The 7,739-nt window shown below is 38.2% G+C and overlaps 1 protein-coding gene across 1 annotated transcript in view; it reads right to left on the reverse strand.

Moving 5' to 3' along the window:
- The window catches only part of ATF7IP (activating transcription factor 7 interacting protein), a 156,932-nt gene extending 150,897 nt beyond the window's left edge, over nucleotides 1-6,035 (reverse strand). Inside the window, 1 exon segment of the mRNA XM_020994314.2 lies at nucleotides 5,848-6,035. The gene's annotated coding sequence lies outside the window, so the exon portion shown is untranslated.
- Between the last annotated feature and the right edge of the window lie 1,704 nt (nucleotides 6,036-7,739).

Consider the following 7,739-nt stretch of genomic DNA (forward strand, 5'->3'; position numbering starts at 1 on the left):
CTAATAATTTTCTCATCAAACCAAGTTAAACCAACTCACCAGAATACATGTTTTACCCATGCCAAATCATGTTATGCTTTAGAAGATTACAAACTAAATAAATTACAATCTTAAGAAAAACTGTATAGAGTACATAATTTAGACATCCTCAGATACATAAAATGATATAATTCAGACAAAAGTGCCACATAAGTACATATATTTCAGGTCACCAATGCTTCATCCTTTTAAAAACAGACAAATCAGCATTTTTATTTTGGTCCAAACCTGTGATTTCATTACCAGAAGTAACTCCTAGTGAAGAGATTCCCTCTATTAGTACTGACCAGTAATTTCTCTACAACTTGTAGTCCTAATTAAGCACAGTACTCCATGCAATGTGCCTGGCACTGTGCTAAGCACTGGGGATACAAAAAAAGAGGCAAAAGACAGTCCTTGCCCTCAAGGAGCTTACAAACATATAAAAAGTAAGTTATATAAAAAATAAATAAGAGGAAATCATTAATAGAGAGGGTTAGAGAAAGGCTTCAAGTAAAAGATGGGATTTTAGCTAAGACATAAAGGAAGCCAGGAATACCAGTAATGGAAGTAGAAATAGGAGACAGAGTGCTCCAGGCATAGGGAACAGCCAGAGAAAAATTCACAAAGCTGAGAGATGGAGTATCATGTTTGTGAAAGAGCCAGGAGGCCAGTATCACTGGAAACTGAGGAGGAGGCTAGGTTATAAAAGTCTTTGAATTCCAAACACAGCATTTTGCATTCCTGGAGACAATAGGAAGCCACTGGAGTTTGAGTTGGGGAGTGACATGATCAGACCTGTATTTGAGGAAATGCATTTTAGCATCCGAATAGAGGATGGATTGTAGTGGGAAGATAACTGAGGCAGGCATACCCATCAACAGGCTGTTGCAATAATCCAAGGGTAAGATTCTGAGGTCCTGCACTGGAGTGGTGGCAGTGTCAGAGGAGAGGAGGAATACTTAAGAGGTGTTGCAAAGATGAAATTGACTGGCTTTGGCATCTGGTTGGATAGGGGAGAGGGAGGTCTTAGTGTGAGAGATATTGAGGAGTTGAAGATAACTCCTAGGTCAAAGGCCTGAGGGCCTGGAAGATGGTGTTGCCCTTTATGATTCAGGGGGAAAGATGAGTTCTGTTTTGGACATACTGAGTTTAAGATGTCTTGACTGAAGCCCTGAAAATTTAAGTAAAAGTTTCCCAGGTTCACATAACCAGCACGTCATCAGAGGCATAACTTGAGCCCAGGTCTTCCTTTTTGGCTTCCTGAGTACTTTATTCTCTCTGTATTTTCATGACAGTACTCTTGGTTTTCCCTCTTACCTGTCTGAACTCTCTTACCCATACCCATTAACTGTGGCTGTACTCCAAAGCTCTGTCCAGGCTAGTGCCAGACACATAGTAGGCACTTAAATGCTTACTGACTGATGACTTCATCAGCTTCCAAAATGCAACTATCAAATGTATGCAGATAAATCCCAGATATCTATTTCTAGCCTTACTGCCTATTAAACATTTCAAACTAGATGTCTAGTCCCATGGAAATGTCAAACTCCATAAATTCAAATTAAAATTCAACATCTTTCCCTCAAAATCTTATTACTGTTGAAGAAACTACCATTCTTCTAGACACCCAGATTCACCAACCCAATGCCATCCTCCACTCCTCAGTCTCACTCTATATATACTCAGTAGTTGCCAAGTCTTGTTGTTTCTGTCTCCACAACATCCCTTGTAAATGCCCCAGTCTCTCCATTAAGACAGCAGCCCCCCAATCAGTTTTCATCATCACTATCCTGAACTACTGCAATACCTCCTTTTGGGTCTCTTTGCCTCAAGTCCTTCTCTACTGCCAGCAAAAGTTGACTTCCTCAATTGCTGTTATTCCCCCCCACCCCATTCAAATTTCAATGGCTTCCTGTTATCTCCAGGATCAAATATAAATTCCTCAGTTTAACATCTATTTAAAGCTCTTAACAATTTGGCCCCTTCCTATCTTTCTTGTCTTCTTACACAGTACTTCCTTCCTTGAACTATGCAGTCCAGCCACACAGCTGTTCCTATGAGACAATGCTCCATCTCTCATCTCTATGGCTTTGCAGTGGCTATCCCTGATATGAAAGTGTTCTTGTACTCCCTTTTACCTATTCTAATTCCATCTATCAATGAAAGTCAAGTTCTACCTCCTCCATTCCTGGTCTACCAGTCTCCAATGATCTCTTTTGTTTCCTATGACCTCTCTTCCTTATTTAACAAACATCAATCAATCAACCAAGCATTTTTAAGAGCTTTCATATGGGCTTTAGGAATATTATTTTGGCAACTGTGTGGAAGATGGACTGGTGAAGTGAGAAGTCAGCTAGAAGGCTCCTATAACAGTCCAGGTAAAAGACTTGGGGGGGGGTGTCAGGTAATGACTGTTCAAGTGAAGAGTAGGGGATGGATGTGAGATGTTAGAGAAAAAAATCTACAAAACTTGACAAATGACTGAATATAGGAGCTAGGGAGAGTGAAGAGTTGAGGATGAATCAGAGGTTTCAAAATTGATTGACTAAAGGAATGGTGATATCCTCAAGAAATATAGCAAACATAAGAAAGTGGGATGGGTTTGACAGAAAAGAAAACTGGACATATGAGATGCCTAAAGGACAACCAGTAGGAAACATCCAAAAAACAACTGGTAATGTCCAGGACTAGAGAGAGTAATCCTGCATATGATCTGGGAATCTTTTGCATAGAGGTAACAGCACACACAAGAAATGATGAGAGAGGGTAGAGGAAGAAAACAAGGGAGTCCAGGGAAAATCTTGGGGTATACCTACAGTTGGGGTCAGGGCAAATCAGCAAAGTAGTCAGAGGGGTAGGAGGAAAATGGAAAGCAGAGTTATAAAAATCTAGATCTAGGAGGAGAAGGGATGATTAAAAGAATAAAATGATACAAAGAATGACAGACATTAAATTTTAGAGATAGAGAATATATTTCAGAGCTATGGAAAGAGGCTTTAGAGATTATCTAGTTAAATCTTCTCATTTTACAAATGGAGAAACTGAGATACATAGAGGTGAAGTGACTTGTCTAAGGTCATACCAACTCAAAGCAGAGTTGGTTTTTTGAATCTCCTGACTGGTAAAGTAGTGCTCTTTACACTACAAAGGGCTGCTTTATAAACTCTGTAATTAAAATGAAATTCCATTTAGGCAAGCTAAGCATTAAGGAAAAGAACATCCCAATCTACTGAAAAGATAGCAATACACATGTATTTACTGAGCACACCAACTATATACACTAAAGTGCCACTTACATTTATAAATTCCAGATTCCCAGTCTTTGAAGACCCTCTATAATCTGGTTTCACTCTATCTTACCTCACTGCTACTCCCTTTCACATAGTGTTATGCCCCACTACAAACAAGGGCAAAAATCAAACAGTCCTGCTCTCAAGGATCTAAGGGAGGGGAGGGAGGGAAAAGACTGACAGGAGAGGCAGAGTACATATCTAAATATATACAAATAAAGGCAAAGTACTTTAGGGAAGGAAGGCAGTTAACAGCAGGAGAGATCAGGAAACGCTTCCTATAAAATGTTTGAGCTGAGCCTTGAAAGACATAAAAAAAGATTCTAAGGGGAAAGCTGAGGAGGAAGATCATTCCAGGCATGGGAGACACAGCACAAAAAGGAAGAGAGATGGAGTGCAGCGTGTGAGGAACAACAAGAAGTCAGTCTGGCTAGAGCAGAGAGTGAAGGAAAGAAAGGTTGTGATGCATAGTGAGGCTGGAAAGATCAGTAGGTGCAATGTTGTGAAGGGCTTCACAAGCCAAGGCTGACTACATAGTGAGACAACAAAATTTACTACAAGAACAATCTCTTTTAATTGTTAAAATTTATATAAAATTATTTTTCTTATTCAAACAAAAATGAAAAAATGTGTATGGCTTTTACATATCAAATACTTTTAAGCATATACTCCTTACATATTTCAAATTTAAATTTTTGTGCACTTTAAAATCAATTAATTTCAACATTAATCTAATATGCAATTGTTTCAAATATATTTAACTCTCCTAAAATATTTACATTTTAAATCACTTGTTTTTCTAGAAAATCATTATATATAATAATTGACACATTATATATGGGTTTACTTGTATTACCTCATTTGGTTCTCACAACACTAAGAAAAATTTAAATATTGTTATCTCCATATTAAAAATAAAGAAACATCAGTTTTGATATACTACTTCCTTATTTAACACCAACCTGATACAAACATAAGTCTCTGCATATTAATTGGATAGTTTTATTTTAAATTTGTTTACAAGATTCAGAATTACTCAAAATATCTAAGATTAATTAGTTTTCCACAATCTGGGAGAATAATGTCACTCCAGTGACAGTTCATTATAACAATGCTGTTATAAATCACATTATAACACTATCTAATCTAAAATAATCCACACTATATTTACAAATATATCTCAATGCTTGTTTCTTTAAGCTGTTTATATGTAAAAGTATTAAAAAATCTATTGGGATGTAGCCCAGTAGTTATGCTGGAAAGAATCCTGGAGTCCGTGACTGAGGTGCAAATTCTGCCTTTTACTGTGTGACCTTGGGTAAGTCATTTAACCTTTCTGGGTCAACAATTTCCTCAACAATAAAAAGAGGAGATGACTGCTAAGGTACATTCGAGCTCTAAATCTGATTTCTATAACATCTGATGTTCACACTGTACTTTCTTATTAGAGGCCCTACCAAATGTTTGTGTGTGTGTGTGTGTGTGTGTGTGTGTGTGTGTGTGTGTATGTATAGAGTTAAAGTTTACAAAACAAATAGGCCCACTGATACTTATCAGAACAAAACAAAATTGTTAACACTTAACAATGTAAAGTGATAAAATAAAAATTTCTTTTGGCATTAACTATGGGTAAACAGTAAAAATGTTACATAAAATACAAGATAACCAAAAGACAGAAATGATCAAATGTAATTTCAAAGGCACTCAAATTAAAATGAAAACTTCAGTCATTTAAAACTATATAAATCTGGAAAACTCAGGAAAAAATCCTTTAAAACAATATTTTAACAATATTTTCTTAAAATTATATTTTCTTTTTTCATATTTCCAGAAGAAAGCCTTCATATTCAGAAAATGCCACTTACAGGCATGATTAAACACTTGCAAAATTCTCACGTCAAGTTTATTTAAAAAAAACAAAAACTACTACTTTTACAACATGCATAACTATTTTCTTGAACTCATCCCATTAAAACTTCCTATAATGAATACTGAAGAACGTTTTTAAAAGAAATTTAAATTCAGTAATAATCCAAGAATTAAACTATAACCTAGAACCACGTGTGCTGTATTTTACAAGTCAGCTTCATTGTTTCTAAAGAACTGGGGAGGGAAAAGGAAAATCATATGGAGTAGAGAGAGCCTTAGACAAAAAGTAAAAACATTCTCTTTAAAATGAATGACCTCAAAATAGTTCCTCATTTCTCCAAAGTCATCAAGACATAGAAAGACAATGCCTCAGTAAAGCAGGTTTAAAAAAAAATCTAGAACCTAATGGCGTCCAGAAAAAAAAACAACCCACTACCTCTTGAAAATGAACATTGCGCTTGCGCAGCCACCGCCCTAGCAGCTGCACAATTGCAGCTACAACCGGACCCCGCAGGATCACGTGCTCCCATGCAGCGCCGCCCGCAGCTCCGCAACCGCGCAAGCGCAAACACTCCATCAGCGACCGCCATAATGCGGGAAGCCTTGCGAACTACAATAGTAATTTAAGAAAACTATGGTTATAACAGCCCGTAGGGTCCATATATACCTTTTGGGGCTGGAGATGCGGCAGGGAGAGCCAAGCTCCTTCCTGCAGTCCGCCCCGCACTGGCGTCTCTCAAACTCGTCACCTCAGTCTCGCGCACACTCCCCTCCCTGCGCCGCCTGCCGCCGCTGCTGCCACCGCCTCCGCAGATTCAAAAACAAACCCGCTTCTCCCCTGCACGCGCGGGGGGCCGTTATGCAAATGAAAGGAGGAGGGGCTCGTTCCCCCCCGGCTCTTGGCCACGCCCCCTCGAGCTCCCAGCCAATGGGAAAATCGGCCGTTGGTTCGCCATGCAAATCTCCCGGTTTTTTATTTGAATGAGGAAGGCAATTAGCCCCGCCTCCTACCCTGTGGTGAGGTCGGATTGTTATTGGTCAATAACCTCGCCGCCCGTTGGGCTATATAATTGTCTTGTGCTTCGAGCTGTCGGCTGAGGCGCTTCAGTTTAGCCCTTGTGGTGGCTGCGAGGAGAAAGAGAGGAAGGGAAGGGGAGTTAAGGTCGAAGGCTGAGCGTGAGATCTTCTGCAAAGATAGCAGCTGAAGTGGCTTAGTTTGTTGATCATTTACTTTTACATTTTCCAGAGTATACTTTGAACCTCTACAGGGAAAATAATCAGGAGGGGAAGGTGGGGGTGGGGAAAACCCTCAACTGCATCTTTGCCCACTGCCCTTCCGTACAAAGGCTTGTGATTCACCCCAAACATCGTGGCTGGCTCTGCAGGCTGATGCCACTGGTGGTGCCCAGCAAGGGAACTGAGTTCAAGTTTCCCCACTCTGATACTTATCAAGTGTCCGTGTAATTTGAGCTTCTCAGTCCTCAGGTGTGGAGCTTTAAAAGCCTGAAATTTTTCTCTGTAGATATATACTGTATATCATTATATATTCTTCATCAATAATATACAATGTAGTGTATATACAATATATTTCATTGGGTAGTGTGTAATATATCTTGCTGTATATATTATGTAATATATAGTGCTGTATATATTATACTGTATCGGTAAATATATAATGTATTACTGATAAAGATACAGTATGTAAATATAAATTGTATGATGTGTTGTTGATAAAGATATACTGTATTATTGATAAAGATACACTATGTGCTGTATGCAGTGGATAATATACTGTTATTTATAAAGCTATAATATAGATTAATAATGATACAGTTTGTATGCATGCACACAGCATATGTCCTATACATATATGCTGTATAATATACTGTATTTTGATAAATATTTAAGAATAATGTCACTGGCAATTTCTGCCTTTTAAAAATCTGCTGTTTAATTGGCACATTGCTGTCCAGTTTCCTTAGGGAACTGGGTTTTTCTTTTCTTCAAAATAGGTTTTTACTGTACTGTATTATTTATTATAGAATTGTACTATATAAATTATATTAAATATTTGTATTATATAAATGTACTGTAAAAGGCAATTTGAGATGTTTATTTTGGTTCTCCTAATTGTACCTTTAATTAATGTTAGGGAATTTCCTGCATGTAAACCACCTTATGATAAAGCAAATCAGCAGCTATTCTAATTTTGTGAAAAGTGTCTTAGGTTTAGATGCATTCTTTTTTTCTTTCTTTTTTTCTTTTTTTTAGCTAGGCAATGGGGTTAAGTGACTTGCCTAGGGTCACACAACTAGTAAGTGTTATGTATCTGAGGCCGAATTTGAACTCAGGTCCTCCCAAAGCCAGGGCCAGTACCCTATCCACTGCAACACCTTTAGACGCATTCTTACATACACACACACACACACACACACACACACACACACACATCAGGATCTAGTCCAAACCCATCATTTTACAAATATAGAAGCTCAGAACCAGAGAAGTCAAGTGACTTGCCTGTGGTCACACAGCCAGTGTGTCCTTAGAATAGGAACT

The sequence above is a fragment of the Phascolarctos cinereus genome, unplaced genomic scaffold (assembly GCF_003287225.1).
Source record: "Phascolarctos cinereus isolate Bilbo 61053 unplaced genomic scaffold, phaCin_HiC Scaffold_1;HRSCAF=81, whole genome shotgun sequence".
In the NCBI taxonomy this organism is placed as follows: domain Eukaryota; kingdom Metazoa; phylum Chordata; class Mammalia; order Diprotodontia; family Phascolarctidae; genus Phascolarctos; species Phascolarctos cinereus.